The 26,264-nt window shown below is 54.0% G+C and overlaps 1 long non-coding RNA gene across 1 annotated transcript; it reads right to left on the minus strand.

Annotated features, from left to right (window-relative positions):
* Positions 1-3,126: 3,126 nt before the first annotated feature.
* On the minus strand, positions 3,127-25,709 carry LOC311520673. Its single transcript, XR_014711658.1, has 3 exons — positions 21,723-25,709; positions 20,171-20,349; positions 3,127-3,245 (listed from the first exon to the last, which is right to left on the minus strand). It is a non-coding gene; the product is annotated as an uncharacterized lncRNA (long non-coding RNA).
* Positions 25,710-26,264: the final 555 nt, after the last annotated feature.

Genomic DNA, 26,264 nt, shown 5'->3' on the forward strand with positions numbered 1-26,264 from the left:
TCTCACCCTCAGAGATGCTCCGATAAGCTTCTTTCACAGCCTAGACTCCTTCCTAGTCTGGGCCCAATCCTTTCCCCTGGTACAGTCCTTGTTAGTTCCAGCTCAGGTGGTAACTAGGGGATTTCTCATGACTGGCTGCTCCCTTTGTACTGTTCCACCCCCTTCTATAGCTTTGGCACAAGGCGGGAATCTTTTGTCTCTCTGGGTCCCCACCCCTCCTTCTGAATGGAAAAGCACCAGGTCTAAGATGGATTCCAGTACCAGGTGACATGGTCATATGTCCTGTGAGACCCCAAGCCTCCATTCTTCCTGGCCTGACTCACACAAACACAGGAAGGCTTCCAAGTCAACAGAGCCATTTACAACCAATTGTCCTAGTTAATGGGAGTCATCAAGATTCTAAACCACCATTAATGGCCCACACTTTGCATAATTACAATAGGACTTTAGAGTTATACTTCATACGTCCAGTTTTAGATACAAGAATGATACATTTATACAAAGAGGATGACCAGACTCAGTAGATTAGACGCTTTGTAATGTTACCTTTCAAGAGACTTTTTGCATGAAGCATATTCCAGTTACATCATATTCATAAAACATATGGAGTGCAACGTCACACCCTCCTCCTGAACTTACTGCCAGAGACTTGGACACGGCCCAGGGCAGAGGCAGAACATGTAAAATCCCTGTTTGTCTCTGGTTACTCACCCTTCCAGTACCTTTAAACCCTATGATGTCATTCGTAGGTGTTCTAGCAAAGTTCCGGGTTCCTGGTCCCTGGGTGCCTGAAAACATGTCGGGGTGCATTATTGCTAACAGAATGCAGGTAGCAATATCTGTTAAAGTGTAGGTGTCTTGGCATTTAGCCACCAATGCCATGAGGTGGTGTGCCTCACTTTCCCCTCCCACACAGCAGCTGTAACGAGGCTGGTTCTGGCGGGACCCAAGTGAGAGTGCCAGTTTAGGACAGATTACTTCGAGCAGGGCAGTTACAGCCCCAGGCTGGGGTTTCTTTGTACACCAAGGCAAACCCAACCAGCCAGACAGAGCAGACTTTGGTCTCACCCCACTGGCTAACCACACGTCACACAGCAATTCCCTCAGACACTCCAGTTTCCCAGGATCTCCACCAGTGCCATTCGTTATGGGGACAAACGGTTATGAAAACCAATACCCCAGTAAAAGAAGAAAGGTTCTCCCGATCCCAAAGGACCAAGCCCCAGACCCAGGTCAATATACAAATCAGATCTTACCCACAAATCACGCTGTTGCCAAGCCCTTAGAATCTGAAATCTAAAGGGTTATTCATAAAAGGAAAAAGAGAGAGATGAGAGCTAGAATTGGTTCAATGGAATCAAGGACAGACAGTGATGGCAGAGTTCTTGGGTCAGGCTTGCAGCAGAGATGGAATAAACTTCTGGTTCAAATCAAGTCTCTGGAGTACATCTGGGATGGGTCATCAGTCCTTGGTTCAGAGCTTCTGTTTGTAGCAAAGTCCCTCCAGAGGCAGGAAGCAGGACTGAAGACCAGATGGAGGAGCTGCAGCCGCTTTGTATACTCTCTTGCCATGTGGTCTCTGCTTTCTTTGTCCCAAAGACAAGCTGCCCATCACAAGGCCTGGAAACACCTCAGAGTTCTCTCCATAGGCAGGTCCCTGCACACCTTGCTGAGTCCCAAGGTGTATCTGCCTTCTCTCAATGGGCCAGGTGTGTAGCTGATGGTCCTTAATGGGCCGTCCAGCAGGCTAGGCAGAGCTGACACCAACGTGTCTGGGGTGTCACCCAGAAGCATAGCAGAAGTTTGAAATACAGACAGGATAGAGCCAATATTCATAACTTTAACTGCAAAAATGATACACACATTTAGACAGCATCATCATAACCAGCCAACGATAACCTTGTCTTAGACACCTCATTTGACCCCCTTTATACAAGATTTGGTGCCATGACAGGACCTCGATTGCAACCATGTTCTATATGGTCCCAGTTCAAGTCAATAACTTGACAGCAGCATAGGCCTGTTATGCTTTTGCTGCTGTGCCAAGCTCTAAGCCTGTTTACAGGCATTAGCTGAGAAGCATCAGGTTTGTGGTACTGTCTTCTTACCACCCGTAGCATGTACACACGTTTTTTCTACAAATCAGGTATGTCACACATCTTCAAAGGGTTTACCATTAGTATTAACTCCTTTGTCTTGACCCCTAGATGAAGTAGCAAAAGACACAAGATTAACAGCCAATTTATGATGGACAGACTCCATTCACACTGCCTGGCTTGCCCAGTGTCCACTGCATTTCCTAATCCCTTTGTGTACCATGGCAGGTGCTCAGACACGGATTCTCCTGTGTCCTTGGAGAAGGCTCTCAATTCAGGCATGTGTTTGAGGTTTTGGCAAGGAAAGAGTGCACTGTAACCATGCCTGCCCTTGGCCCCTCCCTCTGGAATCTCTTTGTGTTGGGCCACACCCGCCTGTGAAGTTTTCCAGATGCAAAGTTTTTCTTCCTCCCGCCTTGCAGAGACAGTTTTATCTCTTACAAGTGCAGCGGGAACATCATCTTTCAATGGAGTGCTTTGGATTGGTAAGATCCCCTCGGTCACTCCACTCTCTTGCTCCCAACAGGTCAGCTGGGTGGACTCTCCCCTGCAGGAGCTCTGACCCCCCCAGTCTTCCCTTCAAACCTGATCCACAGGTGAGGGGTCTGGCATTTCAGAAGCAGATCCTTCACCCTCCTTCTGGGGAAATGCCTTCCTACAAAAGGTGGGCAGACCCTCCTATCTCCCCTCACCTTCTGTCTGGACTTCTCTTTCTGGGCTCCCCTCTGAGGCAGACACTCCTGTGTCCTCCAAAAGGGAAGGTGACCCTGGTCTGGCTGGGGGCTTACAACTATCAGCTATAACAGACCCTTCACTGGCCAGCAAAATCCCCACCTTTCACTCAGGTTGAACTTGCTTCCAGGTACAGAGTCCTGGGGGGTCTGTTCCCACCGCAGCGGTCACCAGGACCCCAACTTCCACCTCCAGGATACACGTCTCTCTGCACCCTAGGGCTGGACCTGTCCCCTGCTCACCTGCAACTTCCTGGCAGTCAGCAGCTGGGACGGCCTCCCTGTTACAAGGTGGAGCATCCCCCTCCCCCAGGGAGATGATCACAGGACAGAAGCTGGCTCTATTCAGCTCCTCCGGCAGGGACCTGCCTTGAACCCCGGGGCTACAGGAACTGGTTAGGACCATCCCTACTGCTACCTAGGAATTAAAGAGACATTCTCCTATTTCCCCAGCAGCACTTGTGACTTCACCCTCCCCTCTGGGGCTTTCAGCACAAGATTCCCCCGTCACTGCATCCCTCCCCATCCCAACCCCCCACAACCCATCCCCCCAGTGAGAGTGTGACCCTCAGGGGGCTGACACACTGAAGGGGTCCCCCTGGGACTTTTCCTGAGCCATGCGAGAGCACGGGGCCTTGGAGCCATGACACGAGGCCAGCCCCAGTAAGCAAACCCAAGACAGGGCTCCCAGTTCCATGGGCATGGCCACCCCCCCAGGACCCCCCAATACCACAGTACCATGGCCCGGCCCAGAGGTGTGCAGTGAGGGTAATTCTTCAATGGGTGGCTGCAGAGGAGAAGAAATATGCGTATTTCCTCTCCCCCAGTGCCAGGCGCCTGGGAACACAGAGCAGCTGGGGTTGCTCAGGGACAAGCCCAGATTCGATCTAGCTGCTATTACGGAGACCTGGGGGAGGGTTCACTGGGTGAATGTTCCAGTCAAGGGCTGTAACCTTGTTAGGAAGGATCGAGTGGGCAGAAGGGGGAGGGGAGAGAGTGCCACTCGACATCAAAACTGGCATTCCCTACTTCCGAGTAGCTGATAACTTGGAGCAAAGGACTGTGAATGCTGATGGATCAACGGCTGAGAACAGCCTTAGTTACTGTCTGCTCCAGACCCCAACTCACAGGAGGGACCAGGATGACCGGCTCCTTATGCACGAATCTATCATGGGGGACGTCAACCTGAGGGCCGTGCTGCTGCCAGAACTAAAACATCCTTGGAATTTCTCACCATTGCAGACAGCCACCTCCGGACTCCACAACTGCTGCAGCCAAAAGCGGGTAATTCTGTGTGAGGCTCTGTCTACACTACGGCCCTGAATCGCGGCCACTGTGCCGCGGTCAGGTTTCCTGGGTAGCCGCTCCCTGCCGACAGGAGAGAGCTCTCCTGCTGGCAATGAGCAGCGGTCGCTGTGTCTGCAGGAGAGCATCTCCCGCCAACATAGCACTGTCCGCACTGCCGCGTCTGTCGGTGAACGTTTTGTCAGTCAGGCGGGTGTGTTTTCATGCCCCTGACTGACCAAAGTTTTGTCAATGCAAGTGCCTGTGTAGACAAAGCCTTAGACCTTGTCCTACCAGATAAAGGGGCACCGACCAATGAACTGAAAATGAACGGTAGCTTAGGAGCAAGTCATCATGACTTGATCCCATTTATAATGTGCAAGCAGAATGACGTCCAGACCCATAACCCGTATGCCTGGTGCTTTAACAGGGACAGCGTCACAAAGCTGAAAACTATTCTGAGCCGGCCCAGCTGGGAGGAAGAATTGAATCAGAAAAGTGTAAATAACAATTGGGAATTGTTTAAGAACATCTCCTGAGGGGCCCAGAAAGCCGCAATGGAGGGAGAAGGCCAGGCTGGTTAAAACACTCACCTGGGTTAGAGGGCAAGTGAAGGCAACTATTAAAAAATTGCAAAATAATCTTCCACAAATGGAGGACAGAGGAAGGTGACAGTTATTCATATAAATCAGAAGCTCTGGATTATAAAACATTGGTAAGAGAAGCAAAAGGACACCCGGAGGCCACTATGGCCAGGAGCTCTTAGGCGGAGGTTTTTAAGCATATTAAATCCTAGCAGTGGTATTCGCCCATAACCCGGTGGGAATGGCAGAACGAGCAATAACAATGCGGGGGTAGACAGGCGACAGTTCTCGGAAAAGGGCCAGGTCGTTGCAGTTTAATGTACCCACCCTACACACGCCCACATCACGGCTCATTTGAGAGCTTTCGTTAGGTGTGGTGAGGGGGTGTGCTGGAGCTGTCAAGTGGTGCCAGGCGCCGGGAGGCGAGAGGGGACAACGTCCGCAGACTGAGAAAGTGCCATTTTTTGCACAGTTCCACAACCACGGCAACATGGCTGTGACTGCAGCCTGTACTGGCCACGCTGATTTCAACATCTGATTGCGGGGTTTGTTGGCCAAAGCTACCAAACAGCCATGTGTGGAATGATTTCTATTGGTTTGCTCTGGGTTGTTTCCAGAAGTGCGGACGCTGTTCAGCACGTGACAGAAGTGGGGAACAGCAACACACAGACGCGAAACGGTTTCATGGCTCATATGCTTCATTTTCAGAGTATCTCGGAAGTGATTATTTTTTCTCTATTTTCAACTGAAATTTGCCGACCAGTCGCACGCTGCAGGTTGTGCGCCAGGAGCACCAGATCACGTGCCCGCAGCTTGCACTGTGCTGTGGGCGGATATAAATGCGTGTGAATTCCTAATGTAATGCTTCGACATGTGTAAGCTTTTGCACAGACTGTAGCGCGTGTGCTTGGTGGAAGGTTTTACTCTGTAGTTACCTATGCGTGCAGTGCCTTTCAGATATTCTCCTGTAACCTCTCTGCAAAGTGGTACCATAAGAACATAAGAATGGCCCTACTGGCTCAGACCAAAGGTCCATCTAGCCCAGTATCCTGCCTGCCGACAGTGGCCAGTGCCAGGTGCCCCAGAGGGAATGAACAGAACAGGGAATCATCAAGTGATCCATCCCCCGTCATTCATTCTCAGCTTCTGGCAGACAGCGGCTAGGGACACCATCCCTGCCCATCCTGGCTCAGCCATTGATGGACCTATCCTCCATGAACTTACCTAGTTCTTTTTTGAATCCAGTTATCATCTTGGCCTTCACAGCATCCTCTGGCAAGGAGTTCCATAGGTTGACTGTGTGTTGTGTGAAGAAATACTTCCTGTTGTTTGTTTTAAACCTGCTGCCTGTTAATTCCATGGGGTGGCCCCTAGTTCTTGTGTTATGAGAAGTAGTAAACAACACTTCCTTGTCTACTTTCTCTACACCAGTCATGATTTTATCAGCAGCAGCAAGGTCCGGGTTCGATGTCTAGGGGTTCCTCTTAACAATACAGCACAGAACCAGCCCCCATTCAGTAATCTGGGAAAATGACACCCCACTCCTGGGCGCCCCTCAGAGGCGATGCTTCCCCTCTCCAAAGTACCAAGTCTGAGTACAATAAAAGAAAACTTCTCTTAGAAGGGAAGGGAACCCAGCATTAATTTGGGAAAATGCCACCACAATCATTCAAAAGCACATGACCATAAGCAAACACCCACCCCACAGCATGTTGGACAGTGTCCTTTGCCTCATTTTCCTACCTTATGGCACGAAAGTCTGACAAAGGAACGTCCCTTTAACAAGCCCCTCTCCCTCCGCGGTAACCTACTCATGGGTAGCTGTCTTTAGTCAGTGAAGAGCCAGAGCTCAAAGGTGCATCCCATGGGTCTACCTTGCACCCCAAAAAGAAGTGGGGCATCCAGCAATGCCTGCTGCTGCCAACCCCTCAGCAGCTGGCTCGCTGCTGCGACGTCTCTGCTCCTGCCTGCCACGGGGTTCTCACGGCCCCCGGCCGCTTCTGCAGTGCAGTGTTCGGAGGCTCTTCCGCTTGCCCCAGCGACCTGGGCAGGGAGCAGCTGTACTGTCTTTTATGCCACACCCTCCCCACGGCAGGCCTAAGGTGTAGCCCTGACTGGCCTTTGGCCTCCCTCCCCCTGCTTAGCAAGTGAGGTTTGGCTGAGGGTGACCCCCCAGAGCACAGTTCAGCTGCCCTTTACTCAGACAATGAGCGTAACATTTCCTTGCCCTGCCCCCTGCACTCAGCCCTAGAGGGATCTGAAACCCGACCCCCACCCAAAGTGACCACTGGGGCAAAGCAGCTCTGTCTGCCGCGCACCTCGGCAGAGTGGGTGTGTCTATGCAAACACGGCCTGCTCCTGGAGCCTTTCCCCCCAGCTCCCCACTCCATGCCAGGTGAAAGTGCAGTCACACCCTGATTCCACCAGAAACTAGCTTCTTACTTCAGGGACCCTTGGGCACAGGTCAGCATGTGTCAGAGATGACTCTGCACAGCTTCCTAGTGGGCTCCAATCAAAGCGCTCACAAAACAAAACTGGCCATTTGGACGCTAACACACACAGGCAATTTTGCACCCGTCTGTGCACTTGCACAAACGGACAAGCGGTGGCCGCGGTGGTGGTAATGCTAACAGTGTACGTGGGGAGTTTTGGGAAGTTCCAGTGTACGCAGACATGGATGAGACAAGCCCTGTAAAGCTTATGTCAGAGAGAAAAAAGACTCTCCACAAACTCTGAAAACCATGTTACTTGTCAAGAAAACCGACCTTTGTCCAGGCACCAGTGCAGGACTGAACTCTGTGCTGCTGGCTGCAGAGGCAGGAGAGATGAATGGTAGGCTACTGGACCAGGTTTCTCATTCAGATGACACACCATCCATCCTCTAGCACAGGGGTTGTTTTCAGAAATACACAAGCAAGTCGATTTGGCACATGTCAGAGTTGTACTGAACCCAGGAAAGAAAACAGACTCTGAGTCTGATCAGAAAGCATCACGTTCACCAGTTCTGTAGCCACCAGAGCAAGCACGTCCTCCAGCAACTGGTCCTTTTGCGTTATTTGCTTGAAAAAAACACACAGGACAGACAAGAAACTTCATAAAATAGAAACATCTGAGAGCACAACCAATCTAAGTGAGGCGGCTCTCCAAAGAGAAGCAGCCACTGCTGCTGTGCAGAAGACCTGTGGAAGACTTGATTGCTAAGGATGCAGTTTGTAACGGGATCCCCAGGGTGCAGCCTGGGACCGTGGGACCCCTGTTCCCCCTGAACTCTCTCCAGCCTGGGCTGTCTCTCACAATGCCTTGCTAGTGACCAGCAGCACCCCCTCCCGGCGCTGTGATCACTCAGCACAACCACATGTGGAGCCCCACACCCAGCGAGATTGCCTGAAGGCTCCCAGAGCCACTCGCGAATCACACAGGGAGGCACCAGCCAAATCCCCCCAGCTCCCAGCACTGTACCCCAGGAATAAACCGTCTTGCACTGCTCAAGACGAGCTGTGCACGTTTATTAATTGGTTCACCACGTCATCAATGGAAAGTGGACATACACCGGCCTTTGCCAACCCGAGCAGGTTCACCAGACACCTCAGGCAAACTCACTGGTAAAGATAAACAGTTGAACACATTTATTGACTACAAAGGATAGATTTTAAGTGACTGTAAATGATAGGCAAAAAGTCAGAGTGGTTACCAAAATAAAATAAAATATAAGCACGCAGTCTAAACTCTCAACCTATTAGACTGGGCAACATTTAGAGTAAGCAGTTTTTCCCACCCCACTGGATATTGCAGTTCATAGTACACAGATTTCACCCTTGAAACATGGGCCAGTCTCCTCCGTTGAAGTCTTCAGTCTTCTGAGTGTCCTTGTTGCTTGCAGCATAGATGGGGCAGGAGAAAGGTGAAGCATGGGGCCCCTGTGTCCTGTTTTATACCCTCAGTCCATGTGCTTGGAAAACACAAGTCCAGGCATGTCTGGGAGGCATTGCTGAGTCCCCAGGCAAGGTTGAGCAATTCCCCTGGTGTGGCCTTATGCAGGCGAGTCATTGCATTGTAGCTCCCTTGCTGGGCAATGGCTGTTGATGGTTGTTTTGACACCCACCTGGGCTTTGGTCACTTTCCTTGCTGTTGTCTCTAGGGAGCTAATATCTGGCCGATCCCCCAACTTACAGCAGATTTTAGTGACAACCGTACAACACAATTCTCATAACTTCACGTGCTCTATGATGTACATATTGAGATAGAACAGTGACTTTGAGCAGATCATGGCCTTTCCCACGACACCTCACACGGCCTGCTTTATGTGACAGGGCGCTCCCCTAAGGTACAAAGTGTCACGCAGTTATCACTCAACATGCCTTTCTTTTTAGCTGAGTAAAGCAAATCTTACAGTGAAACCAGCTAGTTACACTGCAACAATACAGTTATTGCACTGCATGTTATCACTGATTGAAGAGACAATGATCTTGTGTACACAATGGAAGTTCTTCTCTTGCCCAAGCTGCTACAAAGGTATAAAGCCCTACTCCCCTCCGATGCAGAAACTGCAAGTATTCCAGCAGCAGATTACAGGCAAGATCAGAAAAACACTGCAGTGGTTCTGCAAATTCATTCCACGCACGGCATGGACAAGGCAAGTCTGCTGTTGCTCTGTGCAGTGCAATGCGCTGATGCGATCCAAGCCACTGTAATCAGAAGCAGGAACTTCAGTCATCCATGTGTTTTGTGGATGTTCTTCTGGCGCGTGAGCCTGACGAACAGCTTTCAAATGAGCAAGTGGGTTTGTATAACCCTGCTGCAATCCTAGCCAGAGTGAAAGCCTCCGAACATCAGCCAAAGCCAAGTGACTGTAGCCTCCAGAGCTCAGCTACGTGTGAGCCCCAATGGAGACAGAGGTTGGCCTTTGGTTGATAGATAAAGAGCTGATAATTCAGCCAGCATTGAGTACCAGCCTTTAGAAGACACTCAAAGATGGTGCCACTCAACTACAGAGCACCCAGTATTCAACAGTTTCAGTATATTCACCCACTGCACACAAGGCTGACTGCACGGCTACCCCATGAGTCTGGGGCTCACACTTTCATTGACAAAATGTATCGTCCTGGATTCGGCATCCAGTATGCGGGGCCGAGGCAGTCCATCACTAGTGTGGCAAACACTGAAGTGGAAAGACTCCAGGGAAGCGTGTTCATTCCAAGTAGAATTGTGCCATGTCATGCTGGTGGAATCTCCTCCAGGAAGGAGAGAATCATATAGACAGCAGCACAAAGCTGACTGATGGAAAGCACACCTTCCTTCAATGGCTAGAGCGGGATTTCAAGAACAGCCTGCAGAGAGCCAGCACCCCAAGAAATAACACTGATGGGTGGGAAAGAAAAGGAACTTACTCTCCCTGGGCACTCAGAGTCTTATAAGAACAAAAGAACAGTCAGACTGGGTCAGACCAAAGGTCCATCTAGCCCAGTCTCCTGTCTTCCAACAGTGGCCAGTGCCAGGTGCCCCAGAGGGAGTGAACAGAACAGGGAATCATCAAGTGATCCATCCCCGTCGCTCATTCCCAGCCTCTGGCAAACACAGGCTAGGGACACCATCCCTGCCCATCCTGGCTCATAGCCATTGATGGACCTATCCTCCATGAACTTACCTAGTTCTTTTCTGAACCCTGTTATGGTTTCTTATGCAATGTGCAGCATTCGCAAAACCTAGAACACGTCCAGAAACAATTTGCCATGGAAAAGTACTCGAGAATATGAACAATGTCTGCAGCCAGAACAATCTGCCCTGCACTGAACTGGGTCTGTGCCAAGGCAACGGAGACTGTGGTAAGCCACACACTCAGCAGAGAGCAGAACGATGAACAAGACGAAGATAATGATGTTGACTAGAAATGTCACCAGCGCTATCCCATTGCAGCAATGCCAGCACAGACTGACTATTAGTGAGGCCCTACTTCATTTGCGATATCACGGATCCCGCAGTATTAGGCTTCCAGTGCAATTTTGTCAGCCAGACAGCTGACAGCAGGAGCCCCCGTGGAGCCTAGGCAATTGCCTTGCTCACCACCCTCCAGAGCTGGCCCTGAAGGGAAGGGGCAGCGTGGAGAGGCAATTCTTGATTTAGTCCTGAGTGGAGCACAGGATCTGGGCCAAGAGGTGAACAGAGCTGAACCGCTCAGTAATAGTGACCATAATGTAATTAAATTGAACATCTTTGGGGGGTGGGTGGGAATAGAAGCCCACCACAGTAGCATTTGTCTTCAGAAAGGGGAACTACACAAAAATGAGGAAGATAGTCAAGCAGAAATTAAAAGGTACAGTCTCAAAAGTGAAATCCCAGCAAGCTGCATGGAAACTTTCTAAAAACACCTTCATAGAGGCTCAAATTAAATGTATACCTCAAATTAAAACAAGTGAGAGGACCAAAAAAGTGCCACGGTGGCTAAACAACAAAGTAAAAGCAGCTAGAGGTAAAAAGGCGTCCTCCAATACCTGGAAGTCAAATCCTACTATGGAAAAGAGAAACGAGGATAAACTCTGGCAAGTCAAGTGTAAAAGTACAATTAGGAAGGCCAAAAAAGAAATTGAAGAGCACTAGCAGAAGACTGTAACGATGCTGCCTCTGTTGCGACACTTGTGAGAGTATCAATTCAGGATGAATCGCTTAGAGCAGGGCAGTCACAGCCCCAGGCTGGGGTTCCTTTGCCCCCCAAGGCAAACCCAACCAGCCAGAAGAGAGGACTTTGGTTTTACCCCACTGGCTAACCACACGTCACACAAGCAATTCCCTCAGACACTCCAGTGCCCCAGTATCCCCACCAGTGCCACTCGTTGTGGGGACGAATACTTATGAAAACCAATACCCCAGTAAAAGAAAAAAGGGTCTCTCGATCTGTGAGATTCAGAGTGTAATATAATATCTCATTGAAAGGTGACAGGGCCAGAAAGAGTTAATTACCTCCCAGACTGACCTGACCCAGGGCCGGACTTTAGGGACTGGTTAGGAAGAGATGGAAATGGAGAGAGCTGTGAAATGCAGCCGGCATTGTGAGAGAGAGAAGGGGAGCTGTGTGCTCAGGGCTTGTGATGTCCGCAAACAAGTCTTGTCTACGGCTGTAGCTTTGATTCAAAGATCAACAAAAGGAATATTAACATTTACTTGAGTGCAATAGGGTTATTGTCTATGTCTCTTTGAAGGTTGTGGTAACCTGTGTCTGAAATGTTAATGGATAAGTTACCCTGTGCTAATGGCCAGGATGTTTGGAAGAAGGAAAGTTAAACCCATTGTTTTCTCAGGCCAAAAGGCTGCAGGAAATGTATAAAAACCTTGGGACACGATCCTTCTTCATCCTTCATGCTCTGGGTTTCAAGAGGGGGAAACCTTAAGCCATAAGAACTGAGATCCCCAGTCACTGACTGGAGTCACCCTGAATATGGACATTGGACTATTACCTGTGGACTATTTCTAAAAGGACTTTTGGCCACTACAAGCTCAGCTCTGCTCTGTATCTGAACCTCAAGAACTGAATTCAAGTCTGTCTGTGTATTGATCTTTTAACCAACACACTCTCTCTTTTCTTTTTTAATAAACTTTAGTTTAGTTAATAAGAATTGACTGTAAGCGTGTATCTGGGGTAAGATCTGAGTTATCATTTAACCTGGGTCAGGGGCTTGGTCCTTTGGGATCAGGAGAACTTTTTCTTTTATATGATGAAATAAGATTATCAGAATTTATCATCATATGTTTGACGTGTGTGTCTGGATGGAGGCCGGTACTTTAAGGGAACTGCTTGTGTGGACGTCTGAGCACCCAGGGAGGGGCTAGAGAAGCTGGTTTGGGCTGGCTGGGTAAATCCCAGTACTGGAATATCCCCCAGCGTTCGGGTTTATCTGATCCGCTCTATTTGCAGATCACCCTGACTGAGTGACCTCAGCTGGCTCCCACAGGCAGCACGGTCACACGATCCCAAAGGCCCAAGCCCCAGACCCAGGGCAATGTACAAATCAGATCTTACCCCCCACAAATCACACTGTTGCCAATCCTTTAGAATCTAAAATCTAAAGGGTTATTCATAAAAGGAAAAAGATAGAGATGAGAGCTAGAATCGGTTAAATGGAATCAATGACATACAGTAATGGCAAAGTTCTTGGTTCAGGCTTGTAGCAAGGATGGAATAAGCTTTAGACATAAATCAAGTCTCTGGAGAACATCCCCAGCTGGGATGGGTCATTCAATTCTTGGTTCAGAGCTTCAGTTTGTAGCAAGCTTCCTCCAGAAGTAAGAAGCAGGATTGAAGACAAGATGGTGGGGCTTCCAGGGCCTTTTATATTCTCTGCCCTGTGGAAGATCACAGCAGCAAGATGGAGTCTGGAGTCACATGGGCGAGTCACATGTCCATGCATGACTCAGTTTGCAGGCCCACACCATTGTTTACATGTTAGTTTGAATGTTCCCAGGAAAGCTCAGATGTGGATTTTGGCATCTCCCAAACTCCATTAAGTATTTCTTGATTGGGCCCTTACTGAGAATAGTCCTTTCTCAAGAAGCTGACCAAATGCTTCACTGAGACTACTTGGAATCAAATACATTTGAGATACAAGTACAGAGCCAATATTCATAACTTCAACTACAAAAATGACACACCCAGACAGCTAGAATCATTATAACCAGCAAATCAGAACCTCTTAATAGACACCTCACACAACAACCTTTGTACAATATTTGCTGCAAATATATAACAGTGGTTGCAACAATGATCTATACGGTTACAGTTTATGTCAATAATGTTACAAAGACTCAAAAACTAACAGCAAAAACTTCTTTAAATACATCAGAAGCGGGAAGGCTGCCAAGCAACCAGTGGGGCCACTGGAGGATTGAGGTGCTAAAGGAGCACTCAAGGAAGACAAGGCAATTGTGGAAATGCTAAATAAATTCTTTCCATTGGTCTTCACTGCAGAAGATGTGAAGGAGATTCCCAAACCTGAGCATTTCTTTTAGATGACAAATCTGAGGAACTGTCCTAGATTGAGGTGTCATTAGCGGAGGTTTTGGAACAAATGGATAAACTAAACAGTAATAAGTCTTCAGGACCAGAGGGGATCACCCAAGAGTTCTGCAGGAACTCAAATGTGAAATTGCAGGACGACTAACTGTGGTCTGTGACCGATCATTCAAATCAGCTCATGACGAGGATCGCTAATGTAATACCAACTTTTAATAAAGGCTCCGGAGGGGATCCCGGCAATGACAGGCCGGTGAGCCTGACCTCAGCACTGGGCAAACTGGTTGAAACCATAGTAAAGAACAGAATTGTCAGACACATAGATGAACACGATTTGTTGTGCAAGAGTCACCATGGCTTTGTAAAAGGAAATCATGCCTCACCAATCTACTAGAATTCTTTGAGGGGGTCAATAAACACATGGACAAGGAGGATCCAGGGGATATAGTGTACTTGGACTTTCAGAAAGCCTTTGACAAGGTCTCTCGCCAAAGGCTCTTAAGCAAAGTAAGCTGTCATGGGATAAGAGGGAAGGTCCTCTCAGGGATCAGTAACTGGTTAAAAGACAGGAAACAAAGAGCAGGAATACATAGTTTTCAGAGTGGAGAGAGGTAAATAGTGGTGCCCCCAGGGGTCCGTACTGGGACCAGTCCTATTCAACATATTCATAAATGGTCTGGAAAAAGGGGTGAACAGTGAGGTGGCAAAATTTGCAGACAATAAAAATTACTCAAGATATTTAAGTCCAAAGCAAACTGCGAAGAGCTACAAACGGATCTCACTAAACTGGGTAACTGGGAAACAAAATGGCAGACGAAATTCAATGTTGATAAATGCAAAGCAATGAACATTGGAAAACATCATCCCAACTATCCATACAAAATGATGGGGTCTAGATTAGCTGTTACCACTCAAGAAAGATCTTGGAGTCATTGTGGAGAGTTCTCGGAAAACATACGCTCAATGTGCAGCAGCTGTCAAAAAAAGGAACAGAATGGGGAGAGGGATAGCTCAGTGGTTTGAGCACTGGCCTGCTAAACCCAGGGTTATGAGTTCAATCCTTGAGGGTGCCATTTAGGGATCTGGGGAAAGAATTGGGGATTAGTCCTGCTTTGAGCAGGGGGTTGGACTCGATAACCTCCTGAGGTCCCTTCCAACCCTGATAGTCTATGAATGTTAGGTACCATTAGGAAAGGGATAGATAATAAGACAGAAAATATCATGTTGCCTCTGTATAAATCCAGGGTACACCCACATCTTGAATACTGCGTGCAGTTCTCATCACTCCATCTCAGAAAAGATCTATTGGAATTGGAAAAGGTTCAGAGAAAGGCAACAAAAACAATTAGGGGCATGGAACGGCTGCCTTATGAGGAGAGATTAATCAGACTGGGACTGTTTAGCTTGGGAAAGGGACGACAAAGGGGGCCAGAGAGTGACAGAGGTCTGTAAAATCATGACTGGTGTGCAGAGAGTGAATAAGGACATGTTATTTACCCCTTCGTGTAACACAAGAACTGGGGTCACCAAATGAATTTAACAGGCAGCAGGTTTAATACAAACAAAAGGAAGCATTTCTTCACACAAAGCACAGTCAACCTGTGGAACTCCTTGCCAGAGGCTGGCAGGCTGTGGGTGGGGAGTGCAGGCCAGGGGAGGAAATCGGGGTGGGGGTGGGGAGCACAGGCCGGGGGACAAGGGCGGGGGGACAGTATGGGGAGTGCAGGTCAGGGGAGAGGATCGGGGTGTGTGTGGGGAGCGCAGGTTGGGGGGAGGTGTGGGGAGCGCAGGCAGGGGGAGGGGATCAGGGGGGCGGTGTGGGGAGCGCGGGACGAGGGCGGGGGGACAGTGTGGGGAGCTCAGGCGGGGGAGGGGGCAGTGTGGGGAGAGCAGGCTGGGGGACAAGGGCGGGGGGACAGTGTGGGGAGCGCAGGTCAGGGGAGAGGGTCAGGGCGGCCGTGTGGGGAGCACAAGCAGGGGAGAGGGTTGGGGGTTTGTGGGGAGCGCAGGCAGAAGGAGGGGATCAGGGGGGCGGTGTGGGGAGCGCAGGCTGGAGAAGGGGATCAGGGAGGCGGTGTGGGGAGTGCAGGACGAGGGCGGGGGGACCGTGTGGGGAGCTCAGGCGGGGGAGGGGGCAGTGTGGGGAGAGCAGGGTGAGGGAGGGAATCGGGGGGAGGTATGGGGAGCGTGGGACGAGGGTGGGGGGACAGCGTGGGGAGCGCAGGCTGGGGGACGAGGGTGGGAGGCGGTGTGGGGAGTGCAGGCCAGGGGAGGAAATCGGGGTGGGGGTGGGGAGCACAGGCCGGGGGACAAGGGCGGGGGGACAGTATGGGGAGTGCAGGTCAGGGGAGAGGGTTGGGGGTGTGTGGGGAGCACAGGTTGGGGGGAGGTGTGGGGAGTGCAGGCAGGGGGAGGGGATCAGGGGGGCGGTGTGGGGAGCGCGGGACGAGGGCGGGGGGACAGTGTGGGGAGTTCAGGCGGGGGAGGGGGCAGTGTGGGGAGAGCAGGCTGGGGGACAAGGGCGGGGGGACAGTGTGGGGAGCGCAGGTCAGGGGAGAGGGTCAGGGCGGCCGTGTGGGGAGCACAAGCAGGGGAGAGGGTTGGGGGGTGTGGGGAGTGCAGGCAGAGGGAGGGGATCGGGGGGCGGTGTGGGGAGCGCAGGCTGGAGAAGGGGATCAGGGAGGCGATGTGGGGAGTGCAGGACGAGGGCGGGGGGACCGTGTGGGAAGCTCAGGTGGGGGAGGGGGCAGTGTGGGGAGAGCAGGCTGGGGGACAAGGGCGGGACGCGGTGTGGGGAGCGCAGGCGGGGGAGGTTGCAGTGTGGGGAGAGCAGGGTGAGGGAGGGAATCGGGGGGCGGTGTGCGGAGCGTGGGACGAGGGTGGGGGGACGGTGTGGGGAGCTCAGGCGGGGGAGGGGGCAGTGTGGGGAGAGCAGGCTGGGGGACAAGGGCAGGGGGACAGTGTGGGGAGCGCAGGTCAGGGGAGAGGGTCAGGGGAGCCGTGTGGGGAGCACAAGCAGAGGAGAGGGTTGGGGGGGTGTGGGGAGCGCAGGCAGAGGGAGGGGATCAGGGGGGCGGTGTGGGGAGCGCAGGCTGGAGAAGGGGATCAGGGAGGCGGTGTGGGGAGTGCAGGACGAGGGTGGGGGGACCGTGTGGGGAGCGCAGGTGGGGGAGGTCGCAGTGTGGGGAGAGCAGGGTGAGGGAGGGAGTCGGGGGGAGGTATGGGGAGCGTGGGACAAGGGTGGGGGGACAGCGTGGGGAGCGCAGGCTGGGGGACGAGGGCGGGAGGCGGTGTGGGAAGCGCAGGCGGGGGAGGGGGCAGTGTGGGTAGAGCAGGGTGAGGGAGGGAGTCGGGGGGAGGTATGGGGAGCGTGGGACGAGGGCGGGGGACAGCGTGGGGAGCGCAGGCTGGGGGACGAGGGTGGGGGGACAGCGTGGGGAGCGCAGGTGGGGGAGGGGGCAGTGTGGGGAGAGCAGGGTGAGGGAGGGAATCGGGGGGAGGTATGGGGAGCGTGGGACGAGGGTGGGGGGACAGCGTGGAGAGCGCAGGCTGGGGGACGAGGGCGGGAGGCGGTGTGGGAAGCGCAGGTGGGGGAGGGGGCAGTGTGGGTAGAGCAGGGTGAGGGAGGGAATCGGGGGGAGGTATGGGGAGCGTGGGACGAGGGCGGGGGACAGCGTGGGGAGCGCAGGCTGGGGGATGAGGGCGGGAGGCGGTGTGGGAAGCGCAGGTGGGGGAGGTCGCAGTGTGGGGAGAGCAGGGTGAGGGAGGGAATCGGGGAGGCGGTGTGGGGAGCTCAGGCGGGGGAGGGGGCAGTGTGGGGAGAGGAGGGTGAGGGAGGGAGTCGGGGGGAGGTATGGGGAGCGTGGGACGAGGGTGGGGGGACAGCGTGGGGAGCGCAGGCTGGGGAACGAGGGCGGGAGGCGGTGTGGGAAGCGCAGGTGGGGGAGGGGGCAGTGTGGGGAGAGCAGGGTGAGGGAGGGAATCGGGGGGGAGGTATGGGGAGCGTAGGACGAGGGCGGGGGACAGCGTGGGGAGCGCAGGCTGGGGGACGAGGGCGGGAGGCGGTGTGGGAAGCGCAGGTGGGGGAGGGGGCAGTGTGGGGAGAGCAGGGTGAGGGAGGGAATCGGGGAGGCGGTGTGGGGAGCTCAGGCGGGGGAGGGGGCAGTGTGGGGAGAGCAGGGTGAGGGAGGGAGTCGGGGGGAGGTATGGGGAGCGTGGGACGAGGGTGGGGGGACAGCGTGGGGAGCGCAGGTGGGGGAGGGGGCAGTGTGGGGAGAGCAGGGTGAGGGAGGGAATCGGGGGGAGGTATGGGGAGCGTGGGACGAGGGTGGGGGGACAGCGTGGAGAGCGCAGGCTGGGGGACGAGGGCGGGAGGCGGTGTGGGAAGCGCAGGTGGGGGAGGTCGCAGTGTGGGGAGAGCAGGGTGAGGGAGGGAATCGGGGGGGAGGTATGGGGAGCGTGGGACGAGGGTGGGGGGACAGCGTGGGGAGCGCAGGCTGGGGAACGAGGGTGGGAGGCGGTGTGGGAAACGCAGGTGGGGGAGGTCGCAGTGTGGGGAGAGCAGGGTGAGGGAGGGAATTCGGGGGAGTGGTGTGGGGAGCGCAGGCAGGGGAGGGTGATGATGGAGGGATACAGCCATGGGGGGTATGAGGCTCCAAGCACCATCCTGCCCCCCCCCAAGCCCAGCCCCTTGGGCGGCTGGGACCATGTCTCACTCGCCCAGTGGGCTCCCTCCCCCAGGACAGGCTGCCCTGCCCGCCCCCCGGCGGTAGGGCCCCCCTGGGGCGCTCGGACCGCGGGGGTGGGGCGAGCCTGACAGATGGGGGCACCGTCTCCGGGCCCTCACCAGCCTCCCGGGGCGGAGCAGAACCTCGGTGGGGAGAAGCCCTGAGCTGGGGGGAGGGGGTTGCCAAGCCTCCAGGATTGTCCTGGAGTCTCCAGGGTTTAATTAATCTTTAATTAAAGATGATGTCATAGGATGAACCCTCCAGGGATACGTCCAGCGCAAACTGGCAACCCTAGCTGAGGCCCCGGCACTCGCTGCATTAATAATCCCCCCCCCGGCATACAGAGGGGGCTGGGCTGCCACAGTGCCCTGCCAGCCCCTCACACCCGCGGACGAGCTGTGCGAGGCTGGGCGGGAGCGGGGACCCCCCCAGAGGCTCCCCGTGTCCCGGGGGTTCACCCCAAGCCCCCCGCAGGAGTGGGCGGGCGCTGGGGGAGCTGCACGACCCCAGGGGGCCTGGAAAGTGCGGGGGGGGCGACACACGGGGTCTGATGCAATTCACTCGGCGTCACCGCTCCAGGCCCTGGGCTATTCTTAGCAGCGTGGCCGTGGGGCCTGGGAGCAGGTGCTGTGCCGGCCGCAGCAGGGCCTGGAACCGGCCCCCTCCCCGCCGCCTCGCCACAGCTGCCAGCCTAATTGCTCGGCCTCGTGCAGCAGAGCCCGTTAATTGGGCGCTAACTGGCCGCGGCTGCCCTGCTGCTGCACGTCGAGCTGGAGCCGGCGGGGCCAGGCGGGTGCTCCCCGCTGTGCGGGGCTCCCAGCCCTGCGACCCCAAGCTTCTCCTGCCCCCCACCTTGGCCCTCTCGCCCCCGGGGCCCTGCCTGGAGCCAGGCCCCTCCCATGCTCACCCCGCTGTGGGCAATTCTTCTCGGCTGGCTGCTGCTCAGCACCGTCATCCCGGACCCGGAGCCGGCGGAGGGAGTTTGCGGCTGACACGCAGCCTGGCACAAACCGATGGGGACGGGCCTGGCACACAGAGCGAGCGGGATCGCTTGGTCGGCTGGGCCCAGGCACACAGCGGCAGAGCCCTCCCCGTGCGGAGCAGGACCGCAGCCGGCGAGCAGAGCGGGGCGCGTAGCGACTCGGAAAAGGATGATCTGGGAGTGTCACGGAGCCGCAGGATCGGTGCTGTAGCCCCGGCTTTGGAACGGTCTCTAGGAGGAACCCGCCAGTGGGCCAGACCCCTGGGAGGTCTCACTCTTCCCCAGGGTGAGCCACGCGGCCTCTCCGCCTCCTTTGGCTGGACCTCTGGGCCTGCAGCCCCCCTGCTCCACCCCGTGAGCTCCGCTCCACGAGTCCCACCGAGGGAGACCCCGACGGAGACCTGGCCACTTGGGGAGCAGCATCACTATCTCGACAGCTGCATGGGTCATGCGGCAGGTGCAGCCCCCTGCCCATCTCTGCTGCCCATTTGCCGCGGTGCTGGCTGCGTGCCCCACGGCCTGTGGCAAAGAGGGAGCAATAGAGGGTCATTCCCTTCAGGCGTCGGAGTTGGAGGCCAGAAGGGCCCCCCAGATCTCCCTGTCTGACTCCTGTGTAGCACCCGCCCACTAGCCCCAGGGCACTGCAGCGCCCGGAGACCCTGGGCGGAGACTAGGAGGGCCCACGGTGCTCGAGGCACCTTCGCCCTGGCCACATGCCTGGCTCCCAGCCAGACGGGTTTGCCAGGGGAGAGGCCACACACTCACCTGGTGGGTCTGGGGTCCGCTGAGGAGCAGCATCCTGGCAGGGTGTGAATGGCAGGCACAGCTCGAGGTGAGGGGCGCTAGCTGGGTGAGCCAGGAGGACCTGCCACCCTGAGCCCCACTCGCCCAAGGGGAGGGGAGATGAGCTGCAGGCAGGTGAGTGTCTTTGCCTGGATCCCTGCCTATCGCGCGGGTGAGGAAGAGAAGAGAAAGGAAGGGTTAGGGGTCTGGGCAGAGTCTCTCTGTCTGTCTGCTGCCCCACGCCCCACAGGCAGTTACACCGTGACCCAGGAGGCTCGGACTTCCGGGGGCAGGCTGGGAGAGCAGCCCATGGGGCTGACCGGGGCCGAGGGGATCCATGTCCGTGAAGCGGGAGCAGACTGAGGGATGGTGCCCCCCCAGCAAAGGGGCCAGGAAGGGCCAGGGTGGGAGCTGCTGAGACCCAGGGAGTGATGCACATGCACCCCGCGGCTGGGTTCCCGCACAGAGGTGGGGGGGCGGCCAGCAGGGACAGCCCAGCCGGATCTGAGGCAGGCCTAGCGAGGGGGGGTTGGGTTCATGGGCACCGCTGGGGTGCAGGGCCGGGGAAGAGGCGCGAGTGATGCGCACCGCAGGGATGCAGGTTTGGGCTGGGGTGGGGATGGGCACAGCTGGGGTGGGGGGTGTGGGGGTAGGCGCACTCGGGGGGCGGGCAGTGCCGGGGTGGGGATGGGCACAGCTGGGGTGGCGGGTGTGGGGGTAGGCGCACTTGGGGGGCGGGCAGTGCCGGGGTGGGGATGGGCACAGCTGGGGGCAGGGGTGGTAGGTGACTCCAACCCTGGTAGAAGTGGCCGATCACCCCCTAGCACATTTTCATCCCCACTGGGCACTTCAGCTTCACCGTGGGATATGCTGGGGAGGGAGTGCAGAGGGGGAGGGCGGGCAGGCAGGAGGGCAGGGCTGGCAGGCGGGAGGGCAGAGGGGCAGAGCGGGCAGGTGGGAGGGCAGAGGGGCAGGTGGGAGGGCAGGAGGGCAGAGGGGCAGGCGGAAGGGCAGGGTGGGCAGGCGGGAGGGCAGAGGGGCAGGGCAGGCGGGAGGGCAGGAGGGCAGGGTGGGCAGGCAGGAGGGCAGAGGGGCAGGGTGGGCAGGCAGGAGGGCAGAGGGGCAGGGTGGGCAGGCAGGAGGGCAGAGGGGCAGGTGGGAGGGCAGAGGGGCAAGGCAGGGTGGGCAGTATGTCAGCAAGGGGCAGGTGGGTCCCCAGCCTGCCTGGTCACTGCGTAGGCCATGATTCTGGGCTTCACAAGCTGCAGGAGCATGAAACAGAGGGGCCATGAGTGACTAATAACTGCTGGTGCCTTGTGGCCCCCAACAATTCAAAAAACTCCTGCCCCCCCGCCCGGATCTCCCCCACCCAGGATCCCCTTAGGAAGCAAAGCCAGTAAGAAAATGTTCACATCCCGGGAGACATTTTGTCTAAGGCGCCACAGATCAGCTGAGGTCGGCCGTTCTGCTCCCCCATATCAGAAACGAAAACGGCTAAATGAGATTATCGCTAATGGTCTGGGCAAGAATCTACCTTAATTTTCATATGGATAAAACGTCTTTCTCACTCCACCCTGGCTAAAAGGCTCCCCAGGTACAAAGGACGGGCCGCACCCAGCTTTCCTCCACACAGTGCCCCACTTCACGGGGGGTCAAGAGATGGGTGGCGAAGCTACACATGAAGCAAACCAGAAATGTGGCATCAAAGAGAGTGAAATGCCTGTCACCCCAAGAAATCCAAGAGCAAATTATAACCTATCCCTTGCGTTCCTTGTACTTCAGATATCCCGGGATAATCGGTCTTTCACCCATGTTAGAATCTGCACGTTTGTTTGCCTTGTGAGTCAGATCTACGTCCTTCTGTAACTGGGAAGTGTCTCGCTGTATTGTAAGTGCGAAGTAGGATGAAACGCTTGCGTACAATCAAAGAATGTCTGGAGCATGTCCTCCAAATGGAGATTAGAAGGATTTGGTTCGCTGTCATTGTAAATAATTGCTGCACTCTAGAAGTAATAGGAATTGTCTGGCACAAGAAAGCAGAAATGTTAAAAGATAAAACCCCGGGTGTAACTGAGATATCAAGAGAAATTGCTTAAAATCATAGAACTGGAAGGGACCTCGAAAGGTCTCTAGTCCAGTCCTCTGCACTCAGGGCAGGACTAAGTATTATCTAGACCATCCCTGACAGGTGTTTGTCCTCCCTGGGCAATTTATTCTAGTGCTTAACCACCCTGACAGTTAGAAAGTTTTTCCTAATGTCCAACCTAAACCGCTCTTGCTGCAATTTAAGCCCATTGCTTCTTGTCTTATCCTCAGAGGTTAAGAAGAACAATTTCTCTCCCTCCTCCTTGTAAAAACCTTTTACGTACTTGAAAACTGTTATCATGTCCCCTCTCAGTCGTCTCTTCTCCAGACTAAACAAACCCAAGTTTTTCAATCTTCCCTCATGGGTCATGTTTTCTACACATTTAATCATTTTTGTTGCTCTTCTCTGGACTTTCTCCAATTTATCCACATCTTTCCTGAAATGTGGCACCCAGAACGGGACACAATACTCCGGTTGAGGTCTAATCAGCCAGGAGTAGAGTGGAAGAATAACTTCTCGTGTCTTGCTCACAACACTCCTGCTAATACAGCCCAGAATGAGGTTTGCTTTTTTTTGCAAAAGTGTTCCACTGTTGACTCATATTTAGCTTGTGATCCACTATGACTCCCAGATCCCTTTCCGCAATACCCCTTCCTAGGCAGTCATTTCCCATTCTGTGTGTGTGCAACCGATTGTTCCTTCCTAAGTGGAATACTTTGCATTTGTCCTTATTGAATTTCATCCTATTTACTTCAGACCATTTCTCCAGTTTGTCCAGATCATTTTGAATTTTAATCCTATCCTCCGAAGCACTTACAACCCCTCCCAGCTGGGTATCGTCTGCAAACTTTATAAGTGTACTCTTTATGCCATTATTTAAAGCACTAATGAAGATATTGAACAGCACCAGACCCAGAACTGATCCCCGTGGGACCCCACGCGTTATGCCCTTCCAGCATGACTGTGAACCACTGGTAACTACTCTCTGGGAACGGTTTTCCAACCAGTTCTGTGCCCACCTTATAGTAGCTCCATCTAGGTTGTTTTTCCCTAGTTTGTTTATGAGAAGGTCCTGCGAGACAGTATCAAAAGCCTTACTCAAGTCCGGATATACCACGTCTACCGCTTCCCCCCATCCACAAGGCTTGTTACCCTGTCAAAGAAAGCTCTCGGGTTGGTTTGACACGATTTGTTCTTGACAAATCCATGCTGACTGTTACTTATCACCTTATTATCTATTAGGTGTGTGCAAATTATTGCTTAATTATTTGCTCCATTATCTTTCCAGGTATAGAAGTAAAGCTGCCTGGTCTGTCATTCCCTGGGTTGTCCTTATTTCCCTTTTTTAAGACGGGCACTAGATTTGCCCCTTTTCAGTCCTCTGGAATTTCTCCCGTCTCCCATGACTTCTCAAAGGGAATTGCCAATGGCTCAGATATCTCCTCAGTCAGCTCCTTGAGTATTCTAGGACGCATTTCCTCAGGCCCTGGGGACTTGAAGACATTGAACTTTAAGTAACTTTTAACATGTTCTTTCCCTATTTTAGCCTCTGATGCTACCTCATTTTCACTGGCATTCGCCGTGTTAGATGTCCAACCGCTACTAACCTTTGTGGTGAAAAGTGAAACAGGGTCATTTCCACATTTTCCGTTATCGTTTTTCCCTCTCAGTGCGTAACGGGCCCGTCCTGCCCTTGGTCTCCCTCTTGGGGGGTCCCCGTTGACAGCAGGGGCTAACACTGAAACACAATCCTTGAAATGACTAAACAGCCTCCAAGAGGAGGCCTGAAGGAACTGGCTACACACCACCACCATCTACTGGAGACTGACAGAAGCAGCAAAGAAGCTGAAGGAGCTAAAACCAGAGCAGTCCCTTGGCACGTGTCCAGTGAGGCTCAGCGGTTGGCCCCCACTCCAAGGAGCCCTGAAACTAGGGCGTATAAACAGGTCACCAGGGGCTACAGAGAGCTGACTGCACCCAGGAGCAGGAGCTGCAGGATCATACGTGGCCCAGCCATCTGGCCAGGACTCTCCCCCAGCCCAGGGTTAACAGGGGAAGAAGAAGGGGTGAGATTTCATTCCAAAGTTTGTATTTCCCCTGCTGGTCTTTAACATCAATGGCTGTGGGTTCTCTTGGTGAGTCTTTGCTTTCGAGAGAGACCTCACGTAACCATATTTCAGATTTTAACTGCTTTATAAGTCCAAGAAAATTGAGCTAAGATTGCTTGGAAAGAATTGTTTGAAGCATTTGCTTTTAATATTCTGACTGTGTCCCTTTCGGACCAATCTGGTGAAAGAGACGTAACCAACCTCTTCCAAGTGCCTTACAGTCAAGTGCACTCTGGGAGGTGGGGTCAACGTGTGAGGTACTAAAGAACTCAGAACTGATGAGCATAAGTAAACGTAGGAAGAAATCTTGGTGGTTTGCACTGTTCCTTGGTACAGCTGCTGATCCTCAGCCCCAGGCTCCGATAATTGCTTGCAGAGCTGGGTTGTGCACGTGGCACACACAACTGGCCGTGTCTCCCTTTGAGTGGGGAACTGCTGATTGCATGGTAACGTGGGGCTGGGGGAATTTATAAATAGTAGGTTAGTTAAGAATACGTGAGTGTCCTGACATGGGAAATACTGCTCATGTTAAAAGCTGCCCTGAAAAGATCCCAGTGGAAAGGGTGCCGATTAGGACAAGTAAAGAACGTGTCAGATCTTCTGACTCATCTGAATGAATTCAAATCAGCGGGGCCGGATGTTATTCACCTCAGGGTACTGAATGAATTAGCTGAAGAACTCTCGGAGCCCCTGGCAACAAGATTTAGAAGCTCATGGATGACCGGAGAGGTCCCGGAAGCCTGGAGAAGGGCTAACGTAGGGCCCATCTTTAAAAAAGGGGAAAAGGAGGAGCCAGGGAGCTATCGACAAGTCAGCCTCACCTTGATACCTGAGAGACTACTAGAACCATGTATAAAACATTCACTTTGCGAATACCGGGAGGAGGGAGAGGTGATCACTAGCAGCCAGCCTGGATTTACCAAGAACAAATCATGCCAAACCAGCTTGATTTCCTTCTTTGAGAGGGTAACTGGTTTGGTGGCTGGGGGGAATGCAGTGGATATAGTATACCTAGAGTCTTCAGCAAGGCTTTTGACCCAGTCCCAGGTGACATTCTGATAGCGAAGCTGGAGAAATGCGGGCTCGACAGAACTGCTATTAAATGGATACACAATTGGTTAAGCAACCACAAGCAGAGTCGCTATTGATGGGATGGTGTCAGACTGGCGGGAGGACTCGAGTGGGGTTCCACAGGGATCTGTTCTGGGTCCAGCATTGTTTAACGTAGAACCACAGAATCGTAGAACTGGAAGGCCCCTCGAGGGGTCTCTAGTCTGGTCCCCTGCCTCATGGCAGGACTCAGTATTGTCTAGACCATCCCTGACAGGCAGAGGCGCCGACTTTCTGATTTCCCCAGGGGTGCGCGACCCCCCACTCCACCCCAGGTCCCACCTCCATTCCACCCCTTCCCCCAAGGCCCCATCCCACCCCACCTCTTCCCACCCCACCAGCTGGCCCCAGCTGCTAGCCTCCCTGTCCCAGCCCCAGGCTGCCCTGGCTGGCCCCCCCAGCACCCCCAGCCCTGGAGCGACAGGCAGCCCCAGCACTGGATCCAGGCAGTGGGCCTGCCCCAGCCCCAGCCCTAGCCCCCTTCAGGGAACAGGAGGAGCCTGGGCTAGGGCCATGGGGCAAGAGCAGGAAGACAGAGGGGGCCTGGGGCGGACCGTGGGCAGGGCCATGCATGGCTGTTTGAGGAGGCTCAGCCACCCCTGGCCTGTGGTACCCGCCGCCCAGGCTTCTGCCTCAGATTCCTGAGATCTACAACCAACAGTTCCTTTTCTGTGCCCCCCGTGCTCCCTCCCCACACCCCACTCACAGGGGTTGTCCTGGGTCAGTGAGGACCCAGGGTTCAGAGGCGCAGCTGTGTGAGTTCCCCTCCCAC

Source organism: Lepidochelys olivacea (genome assembly GCF_965140295.1).
Source record: "Lepidochelys olivacea isolate rLepOli2 genome assembly, chromosome: 5".
In the NCBI taxonomy this organism is placed as follows: Eukaryota; Metazoa; Chordata; order Testudines; family Cheloniidae; genus Lepidochelys; species Lepidochelys olivacea.